This window comes from Glycine max, chromosome 19 (assembly GCF_000004515.6).
Source record: "Glycine max cultivar Williams 82 chromosome 19, Glycine_max_v4.0, whole genome shotgun sequence".
Lineage (NCBI taxonomy): Eukaryota > Viridiplantae > Streptophyta > Magnoliopsida > Fabales > Fabaceae > Glycine > Glycine max.
Window position 1 is genome coordinate 41,765,370 of NC_038255.2, and position 13,743 is coordinate 41,779,112.

A 13,743-nucleotide genomic window follows, 5' to 3' on the forward strand; every position below is an offset into this window, starting at 1 on the left:
CAGGCAATGACTACGATGGATACAGGAAATTGCCCCAGGGATATCATAGTTGTTCAGATACAGTATAAACTCATATAACTCCCAACATTTGATCTAGAAAGGGAATTACACTTCATATTGAATGCTTTTAGGTTAGGTCTAATACTTCCTTAGATACAATTTAGCTACAAGAACAATTGCAATGAGGTATTTATGGGAGGGGTTGGAGTAATGTGTTTGGTGGTCTTACAACATTAAATCTTGTTATGTTTGCTCAATAATTCCATTGCAAATCACGTAAAACATCACTCGTGCACAACATGCATGCTTACGACAGTAGTAGTGTGTGATCTCAAGTATTGAATGCCAAGTGACTACTAACTTAAAGATTGGTGCTTGAGGGTATAAGTCGAGCATGAAATTGACATCATGGGAGCAAATATAAAAAATCTTAACATCTCCTCTAATCACTTTAACTTAGCCCATTAAAACCGTAAGTAGTGAAATTGCAAGCCTTGGTGTATCTTCTAATCTTGTTGTTGTTGTTGCATAAGATGCTAATAATGATTAGTGAAGTTCGTTATCTTGGTCGCATAGGATGCCAACAAAGTTGGCTTTAAGGACTTTGTCGTTGATGGGTTAAAAGATAGGGATATGTATAAGGAATTGATGAGTATTTACTGTTTTTATTTTATTTTTTATTTTACAGTGTCATTTGTGATTGGGTGTGCATGGTGATGTCGTGTTAAGCGTGTATCTATCTAATATCTAGTTGAATTAAAGAAATAATTTTAACTCATGACTTTTTTTTATCCTTAAGAAAATGAGAAAATTTAAGAAATTAATTATTTTACAATATTTATTATTTATTGACTAAAAAACTGTCAAGATCATTTTTTGTATAAAAAAATATGGCAAATAATTTGAAACAGTCTTATTAAAAAGTCAAGATAAAATTTCTAAAAAAAATATCTTATAAAAGGACCGAAAATACTAATATTAAACATTAATGTACATTAAAATAACAAAATTGTTAAGAAGCTTGAAAGTAACTTAAAAAAAACAAGGATATACTCAATACTACGTAGCATATGTTAATGTGACAGAGTTAAACTACTTGACAAAACTCAAATGATGATATTACAATGTATATTTTAAAAATTACATATTATAAATGATAGTTCACACTTATCATAGATTATTATTTTAATCTTTTTAAAAATATGTCAATCTTTAAAGAAGGTCTTTATCCGTGTAAATTAATATAATACCTTAATATGTGACTCGTCCTTTGCTCCAAGCCTTCAACTCCGACTTTTATGACGCGTTCTGTTTTTGGTAAAAATCAAGAAACCAGAAAGCAATAAATTTTATACTGATTCACAAGTTTTTTTTCTCCTATTTTGTTGAATAGTAAATGTTCATTACTTGTGAACTCTCATTATAAATATTTATTAGTTTTTATGTTAACCTGCAATTATTAAATACTTAAAAACTATTTTAAAAATATTTTTTTTTACCATAAAGACTTTTAACCAAGACATTATTTAAAGGAATCGAATTTAGTATCTTTTCATACCAACAATTTATTGATTTGATTTTTTAAAATGAATTTAACGATGATGTATTGTTAATGTAAAATTTTTTATATATTAACTAATAAAAATTATGATCGATATAACTTTAAAGGCAATATAATAAAAAGTGAATGACTTTATTAATCATCCTGATTTATGATTAGATGAAAATATAAAAATTAATTATTAACAAATTGACAAGTATATCAATTTTGTCACACATGTAAAGATCAAACGGAAGATCGAGTGTCGAGTCCATAAGGACTTTGCTTGTACTTACGTTAGTAAATACTTAATTTGTAAGCAATAGAAGAGAGAGTATGATAGAAATAAAGAGAAGGAAAGAAATTAAATTTATAAAGGTAAAATAAACAAGAAGAGAACAAAGATGATATCACAATACAATTATATTGGGGTCTAGTATGTCTAACTATCCTTGATAGAATATTCATATTTTTCTCTATTAAATGTTTTTCCAATTTCCACCAACATTTACTAATATGCTCCTTCAGATATGTTTCTTGGCTGCTAGGCTCCAACAGATAGGGGTTTAGCCTCTCATAACCATGAGAGGCTTTACACTTCAAAGACTAATAAAAAAAGGGATGGATGACTAGTAATAAGAAAAAGGAGAATGACAAAGGAAATAGGGTTTTCCTAAGGGAGAGGCTCATGCTTTATTTGCGTTTAGCACGAGATTTCACGCTAAGCGCACATTTGGACTTCATTGTGGGCTTTCTACGCACTAAGCACTAAGCCTACAACATGCGTTAAGCCTACAACGCGCGCTAAGTGAGTTATCAGATTTTTTTTAACTTTTCTTCTAGTTTTTGCATCAAATTTTCCTGTAAAACACTTGAAATCTTCTTATGTTAAACTCTGCTAATCAAAAATTTTAAAGATGTTAATTTCTTCATTATTTCCTTAAAAACAATAATAAAATAAAGAAATTACATTCATTTATTAGTCAAAATTAACTATCAAATTAGCTCATATTTCGCAATTATCACTAATTCACATTTTATTAATGCACAAATTGTTTATTTTTAAATGATAGGATCTCCTTTGAAATTTTAAAGAAGATCATTTTTAATAGTTATATCTTTTGTAACAACAATTAATAAAAGTCAAGGAGAATCTCTTAAACATGTTGATATTTATTTTCCAAATCAAAATTCTTTCATGAATGTCTAGGGTGACAAATGTAATAGGTTGAAGATTCTTTTTTCTAGTGAAAAACAAAAAAAAAAATCCATTTTTTCTATGCAATAATGAAAAATAAAATACTTCAACCATGTGATGTATAAAAAAGTTTTACGAAACTTAAATTAAGTTTAATTATTGTAATCATTATTTTGGATTTTATATTTCATAATTATTTAATAATATGTAATAAACATAAAATAACTAATTTGATCAAAAGGTTTTGAGATATGATATAGTGGATGCAATTGAAGTTACTCTTTAAATCAGCCTTTTTTTGAAAGTCAAATCAACTAACAATGAAAAAATATTTGTTGCCGAGGAAGCAAGGACACAAGCTTTCATCACTAAGCCCATTAGAAAAGTAACAGTGAAGGAAATGTCCGATAATTGATCCGTCTCAACATTATTCATTATCAAGCTTTCATGTATTCTCATTTTATTTAAGACTTAATTATTTTATGAAGTCTGAAAGTTATTAATGTTTATTTTTAAACAACTTAAGTCGTGATTTAATTTTATAAGTATTTTTTTATTGTTAAATGTGTGTATAAAAATGTTTTGAAACTTAAATTAGGTTAACTATCTGAAATTATTACTCTAGAATTTATGTTTTATAATTCTTAACTAATATGAAATAAATTAAAATTAAAATAATAACTTCAAAATTATAAACACAATAGCATGTTCGTGTATTGCGCAAGTCACCGTACTAGTAAACGTATAAGAGAAAATAACATGCGTTGACATACTAAAACAAATTTATATCATTATTCAATTATAAATTATTGTGTATAAATATAATTTTTATTTTATCATAAATGATAAATTTATTAATTTTTATAACAGTTATCATAAAAAATTATATTGATATAGATTTTTAATTAGTTAATAATGTACATCACATTATCATTAAACTCATAAAATGTTAATGATCAAATTGTATATATGTTTCAGCAAATCATTTTTCTTCATCAGATGAGTCTAGCTAATTGGTGGAGCATGTGTTGGTTGTTGTAAAGATCTCCTGATAATTTAGACTGTTTTTCTTTGATTCTTATGAATAATACGATAATTATTTTTCTTCTTTATTTAATGTGCATTAATGCTTTTGTAGAATAACAGTCTTTTGATTCCATAACTACTTTATTCTCCGTGATCTACTGATCACCATTCAGGTCCAAACATTACTCAATATCCACAAGCAATTGGGACCGTTAAATTTTAGATTTTTCAACATCAAACAAGCGGTGATTTGTTACAAGTTTGGTCCTCAAAACGTAGGCAAAGATATAGGAGCTTTAATTTGATTAGGATGTATTCGGGAGAGTCTATTTATTATTTATCTAGAATTATTTTGTGGTATAGTAGTAAATATGAAAAAAATAGTTTATGCAAAACAATCTGAAGTGATTTTACATGTAATTAGAAATAAGAGTGTATAACAATTATTTAAAAAGTTATCTCAACAGTATTTTTTTATTATTTTTTCTAATTCTTTTTTATTCAAAATTATAAGAATTTATGAATTTTGTTCAACTACTTGAATTAAACCTCCTTAGTACAATGATTTCTAATAGTTTGATCCTACCCATTAAATTCTATAAATATTTATGTAAATTTTTTTTAAAAAAATATAGAAATAGTTTATGATATGTCCACAAATTATTTTGAATTCATTTTATTGAATTATTTAAAATATAATATGAAAGTAATTAAAAATTTATAAAAGTAATTTATATGACAAATAACTATGTAATAAAATTTAGTTAAGCTATATATATAAACACAATACTGTTAAGTAAAAATGATTATAGATAGATACTAGATACTAAAATATTGTTGATTTGAGTGAATTTTAACTTAAATAATTTAAATAAGATTTCAAGACTTTAAATTTTATGAGTGGATAAAACATAATCAAAAAATAATTTTCTTAAAAATGATAAACTAAATTATCTAATAAAAATTAATTATCAAAAAAATTAATAAATGTTTTATATGAATAATAGAATGAAAAAAAGGAGAAATATGTAATGGCAATAATGACGTTTATGATTAGCAAGTAGTGGATGCCCAAAAGAAATGAAATGGCAAGAATAAGTAAAAGGCGGTAAGGTGTGGGACCCGTTTCCCTTGGCAACTAGAAGCCATTGGGTCCATTCAATTCCACCAGGCACCTAATGGGGCCCACTTGGAGCCTCTATTGTTGGTTCATACTTCGCGGACCCCACACGCGTGAGGGTCGTAACTTACAAGAAAAAACCCTTATTATTGTTACAAGGACTTTTTTTTATATATATGATGAAAAATTTAAATAAATTGAATCTTAGACACTCGTGAGATCCCAAAGATCTTAAGACTTAAAAATAATTTATAAATTCTTATATCAATAAAAAAAAAAATTAAACCTACATCTTATTAAAACATGAGTCCATTACCGACTTAACAAACTTTTATTAACGTAATGAGGCACCCCACTCTTAACGTTTATGTATGTGCTACTGTGCAGTGGACCGTGCTAGCGTAGTGCTGTAGTGGTTGAATTTTGTTTCTGTTCGTGATAGCAAACGATGTCGTTTGAATCAACTACATTAACAGACCCAGTTCTTTGCGGCTCGGCTTGGCTCAGATTCTAAGACTCCAAAAGTGATTTTTCTAAACGTATTTTCGTTGTTGAAAGCTATGTATTCTTTTGTGGGAAAAGGTCTGCACTTTGCTGCCAGTTATTCTCTTGGTATTGCACTATTGCGATGAGACATAAAGTTGTTTACATCGTTTTATGATTTTACCGAATTTTCCCTCATCGTAAACTTGCTAACTTTTTTAAAATACTCCTTGCAATTTTGAAGCATTTAGTATTTTCTTTAAAATTATGGTAGATTATAATAAAGTGAGTCAACCTTGATTTTAACTAAATTTTATATATTTAAATTATTTTTAAAATTATAATAAAATCAATTATGATATATAAAAATCATGATAAAATAGAAGCAAATAAGAATAATTTTTATTTCTACCATTCAAAATTAGTTTTATCATCGTTAATCCAAACATACACCTACCATGTTATGATGCCTTGCATTTTATATTAATGGCTTTAATTAGTTAACCTTTTTAAATACCACTTCCAATTTAATGATGATTTTTTTTTACTAATTTTAAAAGTCTCGCTACGTGTTTAAAATAACCTATATGAAATTTATTTAGACTTTTTTTTATTTTATTCTCCGATTTTTTAAATCTAAATATTTTTAAAAAATTTCTTATGCTCCATTTATTAATAATAATAATAATTTGTGTAAATAGTTTTTATGTTTCTTTTCTATAGAAAATATATTTAGACATATCAATTTATAAATTATAATTATAATAATTATCGTTAGCATCAATTTATAAAAATTATTTTCAATATGTTTCTCAATAAAGTTGGAAATATCATGGCACGGGAAAATGCTAGTATTTCAATATGACAATAAAAAGAAAAACTATTTATGTCCATTATAGTTTAAATATATCAAACTATTTAATGTATTTGAATGAAAAGAATAGCCAAAATATACATTGCTTTCTGCAAACAAATTTTTAAAATGGATAAAAAGACTACTGGTATTAATTAATAGTTCATGATAAGCTTTCATTAGATTGTTTTCTATCGACAATTAAAAAGAAGATCTTTATTGGATTCCTTTTTTTAGAAGCTTTATTAGATTCCTAGGTACCAATCAGGAAGGAAATGAATATTAAAAAAAGATAAAATTACGAAACTACAGTGCATATCTGAAGAATTTTTTATTAATAGAAATCGATTATATATAATAATTCACACACATTCTTACCTCTTACTAAATCAATTGGATTAGATTTTGAATTCAAATTCCAAAAAATTCTTATAATTAAATAATGAAATTATTGGAATAAAATCGTTACATAACAACTAAAATAAAAATATATATTCTGTTTTTTTTAAAAAAAAAAATCGCTTTGGCTAATCACTAGAAAGTTGAGACTTGAGACCGTAGCTAAGCTAAGCTGATCACGTAAGACATAAAATTAAGAAGTGGGGCCATTAGTGTAGAGGTTCAATCCTATTCTCCATTAGCCAAAAGGCAAAGGGTAGACAGTACACAGTACACACACAAAGATCATGTTAAAAGTTAAAACAATTTTCTTCTCAGAAAATAATATTTGGTGAAAAAAATAAGCAAAAAAGACCATTCTAGAACCAATAGTAAAAAATAACTATAAAATTATATGCAAATAATTATGTGCAAGTAACATAATTTCCTGCTAAAATTGTATAATTGTATTAACGAAAAACAAAGTATCTTTTAATTTTAAAAAAATGCCAATTTAGTTTAGAATATCAATTTTCAAGGTTAATTTCTCTTCAAGTTATGCACGTTCACATCATAAGTAAACATTCGTGACATAAGTCTACATCAAAGTCTAGCATATCCTTTTGAGGGATCCGTGATCCTATTGACGTAGGTATTGAAATTGAGTAATATTTTATATGATTAAATATATTTTACATTTTTTTACTACTTATAAGAATTAAATTTTAACTAATTTACTAAAAAATATAAATTTAGTTAGAAATATTAAATTTATTAATAATTTCTGTTTTTCAAAATTTATATTTAAAATTATTGAAATTCGTCATTTTTTTAATTTCATCTAAATAATAAATATATAAAGAAAAATGATAATTATGCAATTTATCTTTTCAAATCAACAGAAAAGAGATAAAAAAAACTATCTTATTAATTTATTACATGTATTGATTATTGACTAAAGTATCGTGAAATACTTAAGGATATTTAGTTAAAAAAAATTAATGCAAGAGAAAAATTGGATAAAGTCTTATAAAAAAAAATAAACATATTTTTGAAAAAATTTCTATACAAGGGGAAGAATGTAGTCAAATTTGTGTGACGAAAATTATTTCCATCACAAAATTTCACCCAACTTATTTTCTTGTAGTGGTATAGGACACGCATATATAGCTTTATTTTTCTTAAAATTTTTATAAATACATAAAATGAAAATATCAACCAATCTTCGATGTTCAGATTAATTAAAAATTACTCCATTTTTTCGGACATTAGGTAATTTAGAGAAAATTTATCTATTTCTTTCTTTAACGTAATAGTATGCAAAATATTTAAATCTATCTTTATAGACTATTCAACTTAATTCTACTAGTTAATGAGTCAGTTTGTAAGATTAAAATTAATTACTTGTACTTACTTTTTAACTTTTGATTGAAAAAATATATTTTCTTAAAATCAATTTTCTCTCAAATATTAGTTTAATTAAAGAAGAAGAACAGGAAAAATAACAACATTAATAATTAATTGTTCGATTCAAAGACCAAGTCATACACATATAGATGAAGATGACCACCTTAATTACTTATGTATTCTAGGTTTAATGCTTGGATGGTCAACCATCACAAACATGGGCGGCTAATCCTTTACTCATTGGAACTACTAACCTATAAACTTACTCTCTTAGGACAACATCGACTGCATGCCTTGAAGATTGGTCAAGTAACAAGGTTAGGACCAATGCAATTTGAGAAGTGCTACATTGAACTAACTTTTAAAATTCACTATAATGGTTCTTAGACCTTGTAAATACCTTAAATAAGTCCTGACATGCGTTTGACAATAGACAAAACAAGCAAACACCAAATCACAAGGACGTGACAACTTGTCAAGAGGAGCATCTCATCGCCTAGCATGTTAGAAGGGGACAAAACGACGCTATTATATGCTCCCATATTCATGCATGAAGTTGATGTGTATCATGTTCGTACACATGGCTAGTAGGACAAATCATAGATTGACACATGGCAAAGAAAGGTAGAAATCATCAACGAACACTTTTTTTTTATGACAAACATTAATGGTTAATTTTATTAGAATATTAGTTGAAAAATTCTAACTCACAATTTCTCAATTTTCCATTATCTCTTTAACTATTAAATCAGTTTTATAATTCTTTAGAAAACACTTAATATGAAAGGAAGAGGGGATGCAAGTGTGCAACCCTTTCCTCAAGTTCACAACTAGGCCTTACTAGGAGGAGAGTACATGGAGCATTTGAGCTTGAGGCACCCTTCATGCTTTCTCGTTGATGGTGTTCTTCACCTTGTACGGTTGGAATTTTAAGAGATTTTTATAAAATACCAATAACTATTAGGAGTTCATTTTGTTAAATTATCAAGAGAGGTTATGAATAATACCTGAATTCATAGTGATTGATCAAACAAACGTAACGAAATTTGAACAATATCAGAACCGCATAGGATTTTAATGACCTTGCTTAATCAAATCATCTTATTTCTCATGGAATTGTCGTTTTCTCTTCAGACGGAGAGATAAAAAATTATTTCTTGATTTGATATATTGGAGACCATAACATGCCTCAGGTTTTAAACATATTAAGGTTTCCATTATCCCCTAATGAATTAAACTAATTTTCGTTCATTAAACACATATAATTTTTTGTTGATAGTCTAATAGACTCATCAAATTATGTCACTTATATTGAATCCATAAAAAAATATAAATAACTAAATGATATAATATGTGGCTCATGAAAATGTAATTTTGCCATACATTTTTTCTGTGTATCCGTCATTAATTTGCTTTTATCTTATTTCGGCCAATACCCAAAAGCCTGACACGTTGTCACTTTAATTTCTAAAAGAATACAATTTAATAAAGATCCCTAAAAGTGCAATCTATCACTTACTTTAATTCATAATTCAAAAATTCGTGACTTAAAAGATAATGTTAACAAAAGAATTAAAATAATAATAAATAATTGAGTTTAAAAATTAAAGCGATAATATAGAAACTAATTTTAAGTTTTCTTATATTTAGGGACTAATGTCACAATATTTTACACTTTTTAGAATATGTAATATAATGAAAATTTATCTTTTGCAAATATAATGAATCGAACACGAGTTCTTAATGAGAATATTATTAAAAAGAATTTATATTTCTTTCAAATCAAATATTTAATAAAAGAAGTTAATTCTTTAAATAAATCTCAGCACGGTTAAAAGATTAATTATGGATTTTCAACCGAAAAATACCCATAATTAAAAAAAAATTCTCTTCAAATCGAAGCAATTAATAAACGTAATCTAGAAAACATTTATCAATGTTATAACATTTTTTTCCCCTTTCCTTCACGATTTACTCCCCGAGTCCACGCAAGCATTCACTTTCAATATGCTTGCCCAACTACTTCGGGAACTTGGCATTAGAGACAGAGAATCAAGTATACAACCCAAAGAGTAATAGTGTTTGTTCAAAATCCCATATGAAGTATGGACCATTCAATATAGGTGGAAGAGGCTATTCACCCTTTTTGGGATGACCATTGCAAGTGCCGAAAGATGCCTTGTTAGTTCGTCACAACCATTAATTCATGCATAAAGTGGCATACTTTGGACCATACTTCTAAAACAACATGGATGGCATGAGAAAAAGGAAGGAAGAAAGAAAAGATAAAAAGTAATGTGCATCATCAAAAGGTAAGAACTAAATTTTAGAATCCAATCATTATTTATCTCTTTGTAATATATCAAAGTTTATTGTAGTTTCTCTTTTTGCAAGCTAGCTAATCAAGATTTTTCCGCTAAAAATATTGAATATGCTTAACTTTTCCCCCTAAAGAAAAGAATTCGTAAACACAACTTAATGGAATAAGGTATATAAATACCATAGTCCATATACAAATTTAAAAAAATGATCAATGACCTTTCAAGATTAAATATTTTGATCAGTGTTACGTACTTTAAAAACTTAACCTAAATATATTTCATAAATGATCTGATTAGTTAAGAAAATATTGTCATATTATTAATTAGAATTTTAATTTTTTTTTGAAGGAGAATTTAAAAATAATTTATTAAAACTAATAATTAAAAAAGTATCTTTCATATGAATATGCAGCTCTTTAATTAGTTTTTTTTTTTATAATTTTAATTTTTAAAATTTAATCAACAATGACACGACAATACAAATATAGATCATACTACTGGAAAGTAAAAAAATAATAAAAGTTTTGAAAATTTACCGTTACTACTCTATTTTAAATTAATTTTATTTTTATGATCATGCATTGCTTGGCTATCTGGATTAATTCTTAAATAAAGCAGGAAGTTTAATATTTAAATTGTACTTTAACCCTAAATTTATATGAATAACTTACATGTTCAAAATTTATAAAACGCATAATATTTTTTATTTTATTTTTAGGGACTTTTTTTTGCTGCAGTGTCTGGGCTGAAACATTTTTTTTATTATTTTGAGGGACGACTTATATTATACATAAAAGACGACTAAAGAATTAATATGACTTTTATGAATTTAAAAATAAATTTTAATAGTAATAATGTAAATATAAATGCAGTAAAGTTTGATGATTATGTTTATAAATTATTCAATAAAGGATCCATTTTGAAGTAGGAAACGGTACTTCCAAATCCTTCACGGGGGCAACGAGTAACCCTTGACCTTTCTTGTGAAAGAAGCCTCTCGACAAAGTTGTTGCGAACTCCAGATGCATTTCTAAAAATTTGAAAACAATTTCGTAAAATTGTTAATGATTCAGTTAACTTTGATACTAATATTTAGAGTTATGTGATACATAAAAAATTAATTTAATTTATGTAAAAAATTGTTTAATATATATGTTTGAAAAATATTATCAACGAGTTAATGAAATAGAATACAAATGAAGAACTTAAAAGTTAATAACTTAATTTTTCTAAACGAGGTTTTAGATTTAAATCTTTGTAAATGAAAAATAAAATTGACATAATAAGCATTTTGTTCCTCAACTAAGTAGGTTCATCGACTTTATTTAGGTTCAATATAATTTTTATGTATGGAGAATTTCAGGCTAAAAATTAAATTAAAATAAATTATGATACATTATCATATCCTCAATCATAATTATGATGCATTTATACAGTTTATTTCGAATGTGTGATTTAATTTCAGGTGAGTCTGAATCAGCTTTGAAAAAAAACAATTTTTGAACCCTTTTCCTGGTTTTCTTAGAAAAATAATAATTTAAATTAGTAATAAAATAATAAAACTCATCTATAAGATAAATTTTATTACTAGTTTAAATTATTTTTTTCTAACTTACGATAATAAATAACACATTTTTAAACCCTTTTCCTGGTTTTCTTTAGAAATTAAACTTATTTAATCATCACAACCTTTTGAACCTTTTAAATTATTTTTTAAAAAAGAAAATTAATAAACCCTAATTCCAAAGATCTAAAACAATTAAATCATACAATTAGTAAAACTATATGATCAAATTACGATTTAAAATCAATTTTTTGAACAACAAGTTGCTTGGGTTTACTACAGAGAGAGAAGTGAAATAGAGATAGCGTTTTCTCCTAATACAATAAATTGAAACAATAATAGATGCCTTTTAAAAAAAAATAAGTTGAAACAATAGATGTTCTTTTTCTAATTTTGGTTCGAACTAAATTTCATAAAGTATTGTTGATAAACATTTTAATGCTTGCGATGTTATTTTTTACCAGCATAAAATGAATGCAAATGCAATAAAAGCTTGATAGTTGTCTATTATATACATTGAAAATTTGGATTTGACTTGTGAATCCGAGAAGGCGATATCTTACGTCTTGGTTCGGCGGGTCGTTTGTTCTTTCTTAGTTATTACCCATAGAGAAACGTTGTGCACCTCCCTTTGTTCATGCATGTATTTGTGATTATTAAAAGTTTTTTTTAATGATAAATACCGGGTATTAATTGTTAATCGTTAATTTTTTATCGGTTGAAGGATCAAATTTACCATCTTTTTCTCTTTTTATTCTTTATTTACTATCAAATTAATCTTATAATTCCATATTTGTCATTGAAGTTGGGACATGCATATAAGAAAAAGTTATTGAAAAAACATTTGTTTAAATTTTGGTGAACATATATTTCTGTTTGTGTTTTGTTTGGTGGAGCGCTGATAAAAGTCTATGGCTTCTAATTTGAAGAGTAAAACCGCGAAGAGTACAGAAGAATTGTGTCTTAAGTTCTCTGTTTTAGATATGCTTCAAAACAGAGAAAACACGTGTTGTTTTTGCTTAAATTTGGTTCTCGCTGAAATTGCAAATTGCTCATATTCAATCGCGAGTTTGTATGATTCTAACCAAGCCTGCATGAGTTTGAACAAGCTTACGCTAAAACAATGTGACTCGATGGAGGAGGTATTTAGACTTGTAAACATGTATGATTCTAAAAGTTGAATCGTGAGTTTGACAACCCTACATTCAAGGGTCTTATTTTTCTTCAATAACATACATAAAAAAGAGTGATTTAATTTATAAGTGCCATAGGCCAAAAATCTTGATAGAAGTGCCATTTCTCTCTCTCTCTCTCTCTCTCACTCACACACACACTTTGAAGTTGCATTTCAAAGGATTGGGCCTCTAAGTTGTGCTATCATAGTCTTGAACCTCTTTCATGAAATCAGTTGGGGATATGGTCCTCAGAAGTTGTAGTCTTACATAATTATATTTACTTGATTTGATTGTAACAAATTCGATCAAGTGAATGGGTCATTTGTGAAATTGTGACAATGTTAATTTCATAACGATTAAAGAATAATGTGGTCATTTTTTTTTTCAAAAGTGTAACTGATTTTATCAATATGGTGTTTTTCTTTTTAGTTGGGAGGATTGGTGTTGTTGGTTGGTGTCTATAATTAGGGTATGACAAGCACAGGCTGCCAACCCAAGTAGGAGTGTAGGACTATACTCGGGAATATATAAAGATCCAAGCTCAAGTCTCGTAACCAATAAACTACAATGTGCGATGTGCCAAGCAGGGGAACTATGTTGATTATAGATTTAGGAAAAGTATAAAAGTATTCATATACATGCAATGTGCTATTATATACGTAGTGAGAGAAATAAAAG